The 16,538-nt window shown below is 39.5% G+C and overlaps 1 long non-coding RNA gene across 1 annotated transcript; it reads left to right on the forward strand.

Annotated features, from left to right (window-relative positions):
• The first annotated feature begins 1,555 nt into the window (after positions 1–1,555).
• On the forward strand, positions 1,556–2,231 carry LOC145539819 (uncharacterized). The gene is made up of 2 exons (XR_014077975.1): positions 1,556–1,650; positions 1,828–2,231. It is a non-coding gene; the product is annotated as an uncharacterized LOC145539819 (long non-coding RNA).
• Positions 2,232–16,538: the final 14,307 nt, after the last annotated feature.

Genomic DNA, 16,538 nt, shown 5'->3' on the forward strand with positions numbered 1-16,538 from the left:
TAAAGCATAATCTTACCTCAATTTACACAGTTGCATGCATTTCTAGAACACACTACCACACAGAAATATTACGTGTTTATATAAAAAACAAAGTTCCAGGATGAGCTAAGCAGGAATAGGCTTTTCATATACACGAGTTTCTGGTAGGACTCAGAGAATTTGTGTGGGGTGCAGGACAGCTTTGTTGTTTGGGACTGCCCCACACATTGCAGGGGATGGTACACACTTCCAGTGGATATGGGGGACTAGGAGCACTTCCAAAGAGACCCCTAGTGTGTGGTACTGTCCTTGATGAGGTCTGCTTGCAAAGCACAACTGCAAACATTGCCTCTGTAGCCCCACAACAGGAGCAGATTCTCCACAATGAGAACTGTGCTTTCTACTTTGTGCTTCTCCTGGATCCCAAGAGTGACTCTGGGGACAGGGATCACTGTCCTCATTTGCCAGGTGAAAAAGCAGCAGACACTGGGAAATTGCTGGTGCTAAAAGAGCTGAGCCTTGAGCCCTTCAATGACTCAGAGCTAAAAAAGAATAAGGAAGTATAACCATCAATACAACTCTGTTTTATACACAAACACCTAGCCAAGCCAGCATTGCACATTTTTCTTGTAAGACACTTGCCAGTTAAATTGGGCTGGCTTGGATGATACGAAATTATGATCTAACCACGCTTTGCTTGTATTGTAAGAATAGAGAGGAAATGTGTTTGTGGCAGATTTCTGCTAACAACTTCTCAGCCTGAAATGAGACAAGGATGAGCAGGAATTGTCTTCAGAGTCACAATTCTAAGCCAGCCTTTGACTGGTAGTCACAAGAAGGAACTTATTATAGGAGTTCCTGAGAACAGTGACTCAGGAGAAATCAACATGAAATATACCAAAATTCATATTTCTTCTACCAAAATACTAACCAACTTTTTCATCTTCTAATACCAGCTTGGTTTTGCAGAACTTTGGACCTGGCGAATTTATGATTTCTCTCCTTCCCTCTGTAGGCTCTGGTGAACTCAATTTACTGACGTAGTCCCTCTCACTGTTTTATTTTTTAAATTTTTGTTTATTTATTTGGCTGTTCTGCGTCTTCGTCAAAGCATGCAGGCTTCTCTTGCTGTGACTCTCGGGCTTAGTTGCCCTGAGACGTGTAGTATCTTAGTTTCCCGACAAGGTATTGAACCCTTGTGCCCTGCATTGCAAGGCGGATTCTTAACCATAGGACCATTAGGGAAGTACTCTCCTATCACTATTTTAATGTATGCTTTTCATTTTAAAATGGAGAAAAATGCTTTCTTTACCCCATTCTTTACTTGCACTCAAGTTTCTGCTTTTTTTCTTGAAACAGCAAAGATTGACGCTGGCAGAAATTTCTCAAAGCATAGATCAGGCTTTCAGTGAAGGCACAATAGACTGATTTCCTTGGACTGGGTGAAAAGAGGGGCCCAGAAAGATACTGCATGCATCGGCTTTCTACTAGGTAGCAGGCCTTCTCACAGGTGTATCTCATCTTCAGTGCCCAGATCAGCCTTGTTGGGACAGGTGTCACGGTTCTTATTATATAGGTGGGAGAAATAGGAGAAAATGACATGCTCAAGTTCCCAGAGCAGGTGCCAGACGCAGAATTTGAACCTGGATCTGTCTGAGCTAGGAAACCATGGTGAGTCTATCACTCCGTTTGAGAGTTATCTGTCTGAACAGGATTAAGTGAGTGCGTGCTAAGTCCCTTGTCGTGTCCAACCCTGTGTGACCCTATGGACTGTAGCCCACCAGACTCCTCTGTCCATGGGATTTCCCAGGCAAAAATACTGGAACGGGTTACCATTTCCTCCTCCAGGGAATCTTCTGGATCCAGGCGGTTTCTTCACCACTAGAGCCATCTGGGAACAGATTTGCCTGTCTCCATCTCCTCACCCGGGGCAGGGTGTTCACTGCCCATCAGGCACAATTTTGTGTGCAGCACAACAAGCCGGACTTTCTGCCCTTGGACTCTGTCTCCATCTCCAAGTCGGAAACTCCAGAGGCACAACTGTAAACGCAGATTCTACCTACAGTCCTTCAGAAAGCAGCTCTCTTCTAGCTCTATCTCTCCCACAAATATCACCGAGTACAATTATATTGGTCTTTCATCAGCAATGATGAACTATGGGAGGAAGTTCTAAATTCTAGCAAGCTCTGCCAGGATTTCTTTGTAACTCAGTAAACACTTCTGAATATGGATAAACAAATAAACGAGAAAACTGATGAGTGTGTGTTCTGTGCTTCCATGGACTGAGAACACATTCTCGATGACGGGGCCTGAGGGAGCAGCCAGGACAGGCCAACGGCAGTCATTGGCTCTTTTCCTTGTCCCACCTGCTTTAAAGGAGAAACCCTTGGGGAACAAAGAGGAAATTACACCAATAAACACAATATTACTTTAAATCCTTGATTTCCTTTATGACATTGCAACGTATTTAATGCCCCCTCAAGTCAGCATGAAATCCCACACCCCAAAAGGAGAGGGGCTAGATTGAGATAAAAAGAGGGCATTTATCAACTCTGCAATGGACATCAGAATCAAATTGTTTTAAAGATACAACGTCAATATTTTGCAGACTATTCCCCTATGGGTAGAGATTCTAGGAGCACCCAGCTGCTGTTTTCAACTTCATAATTGCATTCTGGCTAAATTATACTGTTAAATCATAAAATTATTAATATGCAGCCCACATTGGGACATATATAACCAGTCCCAAATTGTATTTTTCTTAGAGGACAGATACCTAATGGTGAATATATTTATTCAAACTACATTTAATTTGTTCCCTAGCATCACAGAAGACTATAAAATCATTCTTCATTTCCCTCCATGTTTAATGTTTGTAATTTACCAGGCCCTTAGGCATATCCCAGATTTTCCTAAAATGTTAATGTCACAAATTTTCGGGGCTGCTCCTCTGTGGGTGCATGCTGTTTCTAGGTTCTGTTGGTTCTGGGTGCCAGCCACTGGGCTCAGAGGGGAAGAGTCCTCTGCAAAACCCAGGAAACAAAACTGTGAGCGCCACAGCAGCTGCCGGGTGCCCCCTAGAGCTTCTGATGGGGCAAGACTCCTTACTTCTATGTCTTGAACTCATTATATCCCTGAAGACTTTTCAATTAGGAACAGGTTTGAATTGAGAGAAATATTGGGGTGGATCTTTTTCCTAAGCTGTTTTTCACATAAATTAAAAATTGGGTTGCATTAGTAATCATTTTCTAGTGGTTTCAGAAATAGAATTATCAGCTTTTTATACGTCTTTGTTGCTATTCAGCTGCTCAGTCAGGTCCCACTCTTTGTGACCCCATGGACTGTAGCCCGCCAGACTCCTCTGTCCATGGGATTTCCCAGGCAAAAATACTGGGGTGGGTTGCCATTTCCTCCTTCAAGGGATCTTCCTGACCCAGGAATCGAATCTTCATCTCCTACATTTCCTGCATTGGCAGGCAGTCTACCACTGAGCCACCTGGGAAGCCATCCTCTTCTCTTGCCAGACATAACCATCATCCAGAATTTTTGTTTCTCATTCTCTTGCTTTTTAGAAAACACATACATATTTTTGCCTAAACATGTTTTGTTGAGTTTAGCAGGGTTTTGAACTTCATCTTACATAAATCATGTTATATATACATATGCTTCTGTGATTTGCATTTCTTATTCAAAATTAAGTTCCTGAGATTGAACCATGCTTGTTGATCATGTGATTCATTCATTTTCACTGATGTGAATTTCTCCACTCTTTTATTCTTGGATACTTGGAATGTTTTCAATGATTTTCTATTGCACTCAAGCTGTTGTGAACACTCTTGGGCATGATTCCTTGAACGTACAAGCCAGGGTTTTTCTGATGTATACACCTAGGAGTGGAAGAGCCAGCTTATAGGTATAAGCATCTTCAACTTGATAATATAATGCAAAAGTTTTTCCAAAGTGATGATACCACTCTCCACTCCCAACTGGAGCACATAAGAATTCCTTTGTTCTATATCATTTTTGATGCTTATAAAATAGCCTCTCATGATTTTAATTTTCAATTCCCTAATTTCTAAGGTGAACATTTTTTCACATGGTTATTGCATTTCATGTTTTATTCTCCTATGCAGTGTTTATTTATGACCTTCGCCCAGGTTTTTATTGGGTTGTCTTTAACTGATAGATTTCGGAGAAGGCAATGGCACCCCACTCCAGCACTCTTGCCTGGAAAATCCCATGGACGGAGGAGCCTGGTAGGCTGCAGGCCGTGGGGTCGCTAAGGGTCAGACACGACTGAGTGACTTCACTTTCACTTTTCACTTTCATGCATTGGAGAAGGAAGTGGCAACCCACTTCAGTGTTCTTGCCTGGAGAATCCCAGGGACGGGGGAGCCTGGTGGGCTGCCGTCTATGGGGTCGCACAGAGTTGGACACGACTGAAGCGACTTAGCAGTAGCAGTAACTGGTAGAGTCACAGTTTTTTATATATTCTGATACTTTACTTTGTCAGTTGGACTTCCCTGGTGGCACTGGTGGTAAAGAACCCGGCTGCCAATGCAGGAGGCATAAAAGATGCGGGTTTGATACCTGAGTCAGGAAGATTCCCTTGGAGGAGGGCATGGCAACCCATCCACTATTCTTGCCTGGAGAATCCCATAGACAGAGGAGCCTGGTGGGATATAGTCCATAGGGTTACAAAGAATCAGACATGACTGAAGCAACTTAGGATGAACTTACACACTTGTCAGTTACATGTGTTACAAATATAATCTAGTTGGGGGGTTAATTTCAATCTTTTTGAAGTATTTTGAGAAAAAGTAGTTATAAAGTTTAATGTAGTCCAATTTATCAATCATTTCCTGTGTGATGTGTCAACTAAAAAACATACACAATTGAGAGTTGCAAGTTAAGTTTTATTTGGGGCAAAATGAGGGCTGCAGCCTGGGAGACAGCACCTCAGAAAGCTCTGAGAGACTGCTCCAAACAGGCTGTCTGGGTAGGTCAATGTATAAGATTTTGGTGAAGGGGGAGTTCAGTGCAATCAAGCGCTTACTTTACAAAAGATTTCTGCTAGTCAGGAGGAGTTGATGTTACCATGAAGGGATTTAGTGCTTTTCCAGATATGAAGAGATACAAGGATTGGGATCATAAAATCAGTTCCTGAAAATATCTAACAATCTAAAGACCTGTTCCACCAGTTTCTCTGGAGCACAGAGTCTGGTATTCCCATCTCTAAGAATTTTCCACAGTTTGTTGTGATTCACATAGTCAAAGGCTTTAGCGTAGTCAATGAAGCAAAAGTAGATATTTTTCTGGAATTCTCTTGCTTTTTCTATGATCCAATGGATGTTGGCAATTTGAGCTCTGGTTCCTCTGCCTTTTCAAAGTCCAGCTTGTACATCTGGAAATTCTCGGTTCATGTACTGTTGAAGCCTAACTTGGAAGATTTTACCTTGCTAGCATGTGAAATGAGTGCAATTTGTGTGGTAGTTTGAACATTCTTTGACATATTGCCCTTCTTTGGGATTAGTATGAAAACTGACCGTTCCCAGTTCTGTGGCCACTGCTGAATTTTCCAAATTTGCTGGCATATTGAGTTCAGCACTTTAACAGCATCATCTTTTAGGATTTGAAATAGCTCAACTGGAATTCTGTTACCTCTACTAACTTTGATCGTAGTGATGCCTTCTTAAGACCCACTTGACTTCGCATTCCAAGATGTCTGACTCTAGGTGAGTGATCACACCATTGTGGTTATCTGGGTCATTAAGATCTTTTTTGTATAGTTCTTCTGTATATTCTTGCCACCTCTTCTTAATATCTTCTGCTTCTCTTAGGTCCATACTGTTTCTGTCCTTAATTGTGCCCATCTTTGCATGAAATGTTTCTTTGGTATCTCTAATTTTCTTGAAGGGATCTCTAGTCTTTCCCATTCTATTGCTTTCCTCTATTTTTTTGCTTTGTTCACTTAGGAAGGCTTTCTTATCTCTCCTTGCTATTCTTTGGAACTCTGCATTCAAATGGACTTATCTTTCCTTTTCTCCTTTGCCTTTAGCTTCTCTTCTTTTCTCAGCTATTTGTAAGGCCTCCTCAGACAACCATTTTGCCTTTTTGCCTTTTTTTTTTTTCTTGGAGATGGTTTTAATCACTGCCTCCTGTACAATGTTATGAACCTCTGTCTGTAGTTCTTCAGGCACTCTATCAGATTTAATCCCTTGAATCTATTTGTCACTTCCACTGTATAATCATAAGGGATTTGATTTAGGTCATACCTGAATGACCTTTAGTGGTTTTCCCTACTTTCTTTAATATAAGTCTGAATTTTGCAATAAGGAGTTCTTGATCTGAGCCACAGTCAACTCCTGGTCTTGTTTTTGCTGACTGTATAGAGTGTCTCCATCTTTGGCTGCAAAGAATAGAATCAATCTGATTTCATTATTGACCATCTGGTGATGTCCATATGTAGAGTCATCTCTTGTGTTGTTGGAAGAGGGTGTTTGCTATGACCAATGTGTTCTCTTGGCAAAATTCTGTTAGCCTTTGCTCTGCTTCATTTTGTACTCCAAGGCCAAATTTCCCTGTTACTCTAGGTATCTCTTGACTTCCTACTTTTGCATTCCAGTCACTCATAATGAAAAGGACATCTTTTTTGGGTGTTAGTTCTAGAAGGTCTTGTAGGTCTTCATAGAACCATTCAGCTTCTTCAACATTACTGGTTGAAGCATAGACTTGGATTACTGTAATATTGAATGGTTTGCTTTGGAAACGAAAAGAGATCATTCTGTTGTTTATGTGATTGCATACAAGTACTGCATTTCGGACTCTTTTGTTGCCTATGATGGCTACTCCATTTCTTTTAGGGGATTCTTGCCCATGGTAGTAGATATAATGGTTATCTGAGTTAAATTCACCCATTCCAGTCCATTTCAGTTTGCTGATTCCTAAAATGTCGATGTTCACTCTTGCCATCTCCTGTTTGATCATTTCCAATTGACCTTGATTCATGGACCTAACATTCCAGGTTCCTGTGCAATATTGTTCCTTACAGCATCAGACTTTACTTTTACCACCAGACACATCCACAGCTGGGCATTGTTTCTGCTTTGGCTCAGCCTCTTCTTTCCTTCTGGAGCTATTTCTCCACTCCTCTTCAGTAGAATGTTGGGTACCTACTGACTTGGGGAGTTCACCTTTCAGTGTCATATCTTTTTGCCTTTTCATACTGTTCACAGGGTTCTCAAGGTAAGCATGCTGAAGTGGAAGAACTTAGTCAAAATGAAACTGTTTCCCTCAGATTAGGACTTGAACTCATGTGTTAGGACTTGAACTTGCCCCAAACCCATGGTCTTCCAATTGAGACTATATATCTGTTTCAGGATCTAATGAAGGTCAAGGTCTTGATGTCTCGTTGCAGAAAGAATTCAGTGAGAGACAAAGTGATAGGCAAAAAGTTGATTTATTTAGAGAGAAACACACTTGACAGACAAGAGTGTGGATTGTCACACAGGGCAAGTGTGGCCTCAAAATGTGGTGTGGTTAGCTTTTATGGGCTGGGTAATTTCATAGGATAATGAATAGGAAAATTATTCCAATTATTTAGGGGAAGGGGCAGAAATTTCCTGGAATTGGGCCACTGCCCAGTTTTTGATTTTGAGGTCAGCCTTGAAACAATCATGGCGTTTTGGGTATGTCATTTAGCTTGCTGATGTGTTACAATGAGCATATACTGAGGCTCAAGGTCTAATGGAAGTGACTTGTCTGCCATCTTGGACCTATTTAGTTCTAATCAGTTTATGTCATGTCCTTAGGCTATGTCATTCTTTTAAAGTTTATTCCCTTGTCCCCTTTCCTCCTTTTTTCTTTGACAATATTTACAATACTGTATTACATATCTGAAAGTTGCTAAGAGATCTGATTTTAAGTGTTTTACCACACACACACATAAATAAAATTATGTGAGGGGACCGAGGTGTTAACTAACTTTATTGTGGTAAACCTTTGGTATACAAAATTGTACTATCAAATCATCACATTTACATCTTAAAGGTATACAAGGTTATATGTCAACTATATCTCAGTAAGGCTTGGGGGAAGGTAGAAAATATTCTTATAATAGTATGGGGAAAATAAAATTTAAAATAGAATCTAAAATTCTATTCTCTAAATTATTTTCCCAAATGGTGGAATTTTGGAATTCCAAATTTGGAATTACCTGTATCCTATAGTAAGATAGTTAACATTTATTTCTTATTTTAAACAACAGTGACATCAGCAGAAAAACAAAAAACCCTCTGTATGATTTGGATACATGCTGAAGTATAAGACAGGCCTCCCTAATAGCTCAGTGGGTAAAGAATCTGCCTGCAATGCAGGAGAAACAGGAGATGTAGGTTTGATCCCTGGGTTGGGGAGATCCCCTGGAGGAGGAAATGGGAACCCACTCCAGTATTCTCCTGGAAAATTCCATGGACAGAGGAGCCTGGTGGGCTACAGTCCATGGGGTTGCAAAGAGTTGGACATGACTGAGTACATGACACATGAAGTATGAGAACCACAGCCCCAGTGTGATCTTAGAAGGAGAATTTTGAGAATTGCAGAGCCTCAGTCTACTGAAGAACTATTACAGCAAAACCAACCTGCTCTCAGTCCAAGATACTTAAATGCACAAGCAATAATTGCCTATTAGGTTGATCCATTATACATTTGAGTCAATAAACTACTGTGTACTAGCCAACTCTAACTAATACAAATGCTTGCCTCATTAATTTTTACCCTTTTTCCTTTTCTAATGTATGGAGTTAAAATGAAATTTTTTCTTAGGATTGCTTAAAAATTCATCAGTTTTAACATTTAGACTCTTTATTATCATTCAGCTTAAGATATTTTGTCCATTCAATTGAGGAGATTTGTGGGTTCTCTAGAAGCATGTGTCTCAACTTCTATGCTTATGAAGTTCTTCAGTCTTCTTGTTGATTTCCAGTTTGTTTTGTAGTCCGAGAAACTCAAGAAACTCCTCTGTATGACTTCAATATTTTGAAGTTGGATGAAATTGCTTGGGCTCAATTTTGTCAACATTCTGTGTATTCTTGAAAAATCGTGTATATTCTGTAGATGTTGAATGCAGGATTCCACGCATTTCCATTGGGTAAGCATTGTTAATTATCTTGTTGAAATCTATATGCTTACTGTTTTTTTTTAATTTTTAAAATTTTATTTATTTTTGGCTGTACTGGTTTTTCGTTGCTGTTCGTGGGTGTTCTCTAGTTGTGGCTTGCGTGGGCTACTCTCTAGCTGGAGTGCACAAGCTTCTCACTGCAGTGGCTTTTCTTGTTGTGGTGCTTGGGCTCAGTAGTTGTGGCACACAGGCTGAGTTGCCCCTTGGCATGTGGAATCTTCCTGGACCAGGGATTGAACCCATTTCTCCTCCTGCATTGGCAAGTGAATTCTTAACCACTGGACCATCAAGGAAGTCCCATGGTTTCTGTTTTTACTTGCTTGTTCTATCAAGTTCTGAGTGAAATTTGTCAAATACTCTCACTGCTGTGATGGGTTTGTCTGTTTCTTCTTGTGGTTCTTTCTGTTTTGGCTCTACACAATGTTTGGCTCTCACAATTAGATGCATGAAAAATTTAAATCATTGTGTCTTTGGTGAAACAAATCTTTTATTACCATGACATGACTAACCTTGAATTCTAGAAATGTTTACTTGCCTGAAAGTGTGTTTTCTCTGGGGCTTCCCTGGTAGCTCAGCAGGCAGGAAACAAGGGTTCAGTCCCTGGGTTGGGAAAATCCCCTGGAGAAGGAACTGGCAATCCACTTCAGTATTCTTGTCTGAGAAATCTCATGAACGGAGGAGCCTGGAGAACTACAGTCCATGGGGTCACAAAGAGTTGAACACGACTTAGCAACTAAAAAACAACAATATAGTTATACTTGTTTTCCTTTGGGTAGCATTTTTACATTTTATCCTTTTTTATTCTTTTACTTTCAACCTTAACATATTCTTATGGTTTAGCTATGTCTCTTACAGGGTTGTTATTTTTAAATCCAGCCTGAAAATCTTTGACCTTGATCATTTGATCCTATTCCAGTTTAACTACTGATATGTTTGGTCAACCTATATTATTTCATGCTTTTTGTCTCTCCTTTCTGGCTTTTTTTTAAAACTGAATTTCAAGTTTTCCCTTTCTACTAGTATGGGGAAGTGGTACTATTTCTGTCCCTTCAGTGGTTATCCAACATTTTATAATGTATATTTAAAACTTTAAATGAATCAAAATCTTTGTCTTTCTCTTGGATAATACAAGGTTCACAGAACATTTAAACTCCACTTACCTCCTTCCTCACTTTCCAAAAATTGTAATGTGCTATATTTTTCTTTCATTTAAAAAAATGTCACAATTATCTCTTTCATGTAAATACATTCTGCATTTGCCTGCCTAACTTACTGCTTTTTGGCTTACCATTTTTTCTTGCATCTTAGGTCTTCCTAAGATTTGATCTCACATTTCTTCTGCCTAAATCTTTTAGGATTTCCTTTGGTGAGCTTCTGCTGAGAGAAAACTCCCAGTTTTAATTTTTCAGAAATTTTGTTTCACCTTCATTTTGGAAAGATTTTTACTGGGTATAAAATCCTAGTTTGGCAACACCCTGAAAGGAATTGTTCCATTGTTTCTATTATGAACATTGAGTTAGTCATCAGGCTGTCATTGCTTTGAGGAATCTGCCAAAGAAAAAATTCTGCTTTTATCTCAAATTTTTCTCTTGGTCTTTGGTTATCTAATTACATGGCTTTGTGTCTTGATATGGGCTCATTTTTATTTATTCTGTTTGAGATTACCTGGGATTTTGAGTACCTGGATTTTGGTTCTTCATCAGTTGGAGAAAATTCTCAGCCTTTGTAGTTTCAGATGATATATATGATCCATTTTCTCTCTGCTTCTCTGGGACACTAATTAAACATCTATTGGACTTGCTTTGTATCGTCCCTGTATCTTACTCTCTCTTCTGTAATTTGTTCTCCCTCTTTGCTACATTCTACATTTTTTCTGCTCCATCTCCAGTTAAGTAATTCTCTTTCATCTTTGTCCAACTGCACTTTATTTTTATTTTTCATTTCTGGAAGTTATATTTGGCTTTCAAATCTGGTCTACCATTTTTAAGTGGCCTATTCTCCTGTTTTCAAGTATGCCTTGTGTTTTTAAAAATGTACAAATTTGCATTTTACAATCTACATTTGACAACTCCAGAATCTGTTTTCTTTTCGGAGGGTGTGCAGAATAGGCTGTTTTTGCTTCTATTTTGAGAGTTGTCCCCAGCGATGTGGTCTCCTTATGTGCATATTATTCACTGTGTGCTGCTCATAGTCCTTAAAAAAACAACTGATGTGCTTTTACCATGACCTGGGAGGAGGGATGAGGATTGGTTTTTCCAGAAATGAATGGGATTTGCTTCTATTGTGCACTCGGAATTTGTTTCTGGAACCACTTTAATTCATGACCTGAGAGTCCCTCTCCCCATTCTAGCAATGTAGATTTGGGCTTTAATTCTGCTCAAGGGTCAGTACTTGATCTACAGCCTCAGGAACAGGCTTTTCCTCTCTCATGTATTTTTTTTCCCTCATTTCTGTTCAGTACCAAGGAAACTTCGTCTGTTCAGTCAGTCAGTCAGTTTGGTCGCTCAGTCGTGTCCGACTCTTTGCAACCCCATGAACCGCATCACGCCAGGCCTCCTTGTCCATCACCAGCTCCCAGAGTTTACCCAAACTCATGTCCATTGTATTGTGTTGGTGATGACATCTAACCATCTCATCCTCTGTCGTCCCCTTTTCCTCCTGCCTTCAATCTTTCCAACATCAGAGTCTTTTCAAATGAGTTAGCTCTTCGCATCAGGTGGAGTTTCAGCTTCAACATTAGACCTTCCAGTGAACACCCAGGACTGATCTCCTTTAGCATGGACTGGTTGGATCTCCTTGCAGTCCAAGGGACTCTCAAGAGTCTTCTCCAACACCACAGTTCAAAAGCATCAATTCTTCTGCGCTCAGCTTTCTTTATAGTACAACTCTCACATCCATACATGACCACTGGAAAGACCATAGCCTTGACTAGACGGACCTTTGTAGACAAAGTAATGTCTCTACTTTTTAATATGCTGTCTAGGTTGGTCATAACTTTTCTTCCAAGGAGTAAGCGTCTTTTAATTTCATGGCTGCAATCACCATCTGCAGTGATTTTGGAGCCCAGAAAAATAAAGTCTGACACTGTTTCCACTGTTTCTGCATCTATTTGCCATGAAGTGACAGGACCGGATGCCATGATCTTAGTTTTCTGAATGTTGAGCTTTAAGCCAACTTTTTCACTCTCCTCTTTCACTTTCCTCAAGAGGCTCTTTAGTTCTTCGCTTTCTGCCATAAGGGTAGTGTTATCTGCATATCTGAGGTTATTGATATTTCTCCCGGCAATCTTGATTCCAGCTTGTGCTTCATCCAGCCCAGCGTTTCTCATGATGTACTCTGCATATAAATTAAATAAGCACGGTGACAATATACTTTGTCTGTTCAGTACCAAGGAAACGAGGCAAAAGAAAGAATGTAAATGTACTTCTGTGGTCCCAACTTAATGGGAAGGGTCTACAGGCTCCTCGACTTAGGTGAGGCCTACTTGGTCATCTGCTCTGTCCCTTGAAAAGCTATCAAGATTATAGATCAGCAAACATGTCTAAGTGGCTCTTAACTTTCTAGGTTCTTGTTGTATCTTAGATTTTGGCCTGCTCATTCTTCCTTATTATATTAACTCTTGGATGTTAAGATTTTTGAAATATTTTATCTAGTATTTTAATTGCACTCATTAGAAACATTGGCCTTAAAACCTAGCCCATCATGCAGGTAGCAGAAATCACACCTTCATCTTGCTTTGATATCCTTTAGTTTCACTAGGTGTATAGGCATGATTTAATCCTACATAGGATGCACTGTGATTCGTGGAGCTATGGATTCATGTTTATCAGCTCTGGGAATTTTAGCTTTTAAAATATTGCCTCTTCTCTATTCTCTTCATTAAATATAATGAAGTATTACACATTTCCATTCCATCCTCCATACCTCTTCTCTTTCATACAGTCCTTTTCTCTCTCTTCGCTGTCTTCTAGGTCAATTATTTAGATGTATCTTCAAGATTAAATCACTTCAGTTATGACTAGTCCATTTTCGACTTGTCCATTGAGTGATGTCAGTCTATTGAGTTGATGTCAGTTCCTATATTTTTCATTTTTACTGTTAACTTTAAGTCTGTTTATTCCTCTAAATTTTTAAATATATATATTTATTTGGCTGTGCTGGGTCTTAGTTGTGGCATGCGGGATTTTTAATTGAGGCATGCAGTCTTAGTTGTAGCACATGGGATCTTTTTCCCTGACCAACGATTGAACCCAGGCCCCCTGCCTTGGTAGCTCAGAGTCTTATCCACTGAACCACCAGTAAGTCCCTAATCTATTTATTCCTTGTTTCTTATTGTAAGCTCATGTTAATAATTATAGCTACTCTGCATTTTATCTATCACTTGACAATTGGATCTGTGTTCCCATGCTTCTGTAATCACTCCTAGTGGCTGGTCTTATGTGTTTGGTGACTATTAATAATGCTAGGAGAGTTCTGTTGGCCTAACTTGGAAGTTTCCCCTCTAGGGATCTGATTTGGTTTCTACTGGCATCTCCCACCTGGAAATACTTCAGCCTGTTCTAATTCCCCTATTCTTCAGCCCCAGACCTCAAATATAATTGCTCCCAGTCATCAAGCTGCAAAACCAGTCCCTACCCTGATTAATCCAGATTTAGTTCTGCTTTGGGCTTGGAGTGGCAGAGGGGAGGGAGAAATGTCCTCGAGGGAACCCTTCAGTTTGCCAGCAATGCCTTGAAAAGCATGTTCTAAGATCAGCTATCATGGAAGAGGTGAGTTGTTTAGGGGTCTGGCTTTACTCATGATACCAAAACCAGATGTTCACTTTTAAAACCTCCATCTTATTTCTTGAGACATTAAGCATGACTATTTATGAACTGTGGGCTTCCCAGGTACCTCAGTGGTAAAGAATCCACCTCCAATGCAGGAGACATGGGTACAATCCCTGGGTTGGGAAGATCCCCTGGAGAAGGAAATGGCAACTCACTCCAGTATTCTTGCGTGGGAAATCCCATGGACAGAGGAGCCTGGCGGGCTAGTTTATGGAGTGGCAAAGAGTGGAACAGAGCATATACTATTCTGTGCCGGGCTTCTTTCATGTTTTTGATACTCATCTCTGCTATGGCACGTATCAATATTCCCATCTTGATTTTTTACTATGCAGTATTCCACTATACAAATTACCATTCTCTTGATGACATTTAGTAATAAAGCTATGAACATTTGAGGACACATTTTCATTTTTCTTGGCAATCCTTTCCTCTCCAAATGGTAGTAATTCTGGCTAACAGAGTGGATAGTTTTAAATTTTCCTAGAAATAGAACTTCTCCAAAGTAGGTGTATCATCTTACACTCTAAACAGCAATGTGAGTCCCAGTTGTTTGTACATCCTTGGTATGGCATCTACTTGTCATTACACTGGGTGCACTGTAGTGTTCCTTCTTGGTCCTATTGGATTGGCCAAAAAGTTCATTCAAGTTACCATTTTAGAGAAACACCCCAATGAACCTTTTGGCCAACCCAGTTATTTGTTAATCAGGTTAAGCATCTTTTCTTATTAATGTCCTACCAGATAAAACTGTGATTTACTTTGTCTGCACCTGCACTTTTAATTGTATTTTTAAAATTCTGATGTTTGTTTTTAATGGTTAGTGCCATTTTTGGTTAAACTACCTTGTCTACTTCAAGGTTGCAGAGGTTTTCTCTAGGTTTACAATTTTAATCTTTAAGACCAAAATCCATCTTTTGTGTACAGTTTAGTAACTTCATTTTTATTCATATTGTCCAGTTGCTCTAGCATACTTATCGAGGGTATGGAATCAAAAAAATCAGTATATAGGAAGATATAGATCAAATAATCTGGGCCACTAAAACATGTAGTCCACATAATTTTGATTAATTTTATTGGTTAATCTTGAAAGCTATGTCAGAAGTAGCAGTTGAAAATGGGCTGTTTATTCTCGATAATAAGACTCAAGGAGGGATTATAAGGTGCTTTTAAGGGATAACAGAAAACAAGGGTCTAACAGCACTAAATTTCGTTGTACTGGATGTGATGAGCCCCTTTGAATTAGACTAGGTTTAGAATCCTGGGTCTACCACTAGTTTCAAAATGCCAGGTCAGTTATAGTTCCTTTTAAGTTAATTTACAGGAAAGAATAAAAGGGGCTGTTTCTCCTAATGGGCCATTAGAGAACACTTTGATCTTTTCTTCAAGTAACACCCATACCTGTATCAGTCTGTCAAATTTCCATCTTTGTTTCAAAGTCTGGGTAAAACTTTTTTTCCTAACATTTCCAGATTTTTCTAAGAGAACTAATCGCCACATTTCAGAGAACACAGGACACCCCTGACGTTCACAGGTAGTGTAACTGCGGGCAGGCCATCTAAGACAAATTGAACCTCATGTATATTAAGTCTGACTTTCTGTCGTCACGTTTTGGCGAGAAAAAAATGTTTCTCCAATAGCCTCAGGATGTAATCCAAGCTCTATACAGATCAGCTTCAGACAGTCCATGTTCTTCCAATTTACAAACTGAGCTCCATTTCTCATTACTCCCCAATGTTTCATTCTAGGCCAATCCCCATCCATCTTTATAGTTTTTTAAAACATCATCTCAGTGTCATCTGAAGTGCTGATGAATAACGTAGTGTAGTGACTAAGATTCAGAACACGGACATCAAAAAAGCCCAGCTGTAACTGACAAACCCTTGAATACCAAGTGTCTATTCACCCCATCTATAGGCTGTTGGGAAATTACTATATAAACACAGCAATCCACAAATTTACCGAGTTGACTCCATATATAAAGGTAGTCATCTGGTCTGTGCAATGCAAAAAATTAAGAAAACAAAGGAAACCACTGAACTACACTTTGCTTGCTTGCCTGAGTTTTATCAGCTGTACAGATGTTGTACCTTAAGAAATCTTAAATTCAGATTCCTTCCTCTATCACAGCTCCTGATAACTGGTAGTTAACACACATTCACATTTAAACTCAGGACATTTGAGCTAAGTCATACCAACTTCAACCATTATTTTGCCAGTATCTTCACTCTATACACTATTTCAGTCTCCAGAAAGAATAATGTAAGGAGGCCAAACAATTCCAGTTTTAGGTAATTTGAGAAAAGGAACATGGCAAATTTTCCTGGTTTCCTTACCAAAAGAACTAGATGAAGTTTGATGGTTGCGACAATTTGGGAAAATCTAAAAAAACCAAAACAGACAAAATATAAAGCGGGTAGGCATTACAAACACTTACGACGTGTCACATGTATTTCAGTCTATCACATGTGGATTCATTCAGCTATTCTAACAAGTTTCCAGCTCTTTTCCAGTTTAAATTTTAATACTCTTAGTTTTCACAAAGGATGAAGCAA

This window comes from Giraffa tippelskirchi, chromosome 2 (genome assembly GCF_054371585.1).
Source record: "Giraffa tippelskirchi isolate mGirTip1 chromosome 2, T2T-mGirTip1v1.2.pri, whole genome shotgun sequence".
In the NCBI taxonomy this organism is placed as follows: Eukaryota; Metazoa; Chordata; class Mammalia; order Artiodactyla; family Giraffidae; genus Giraffa; species Giraffa tippelskirchi.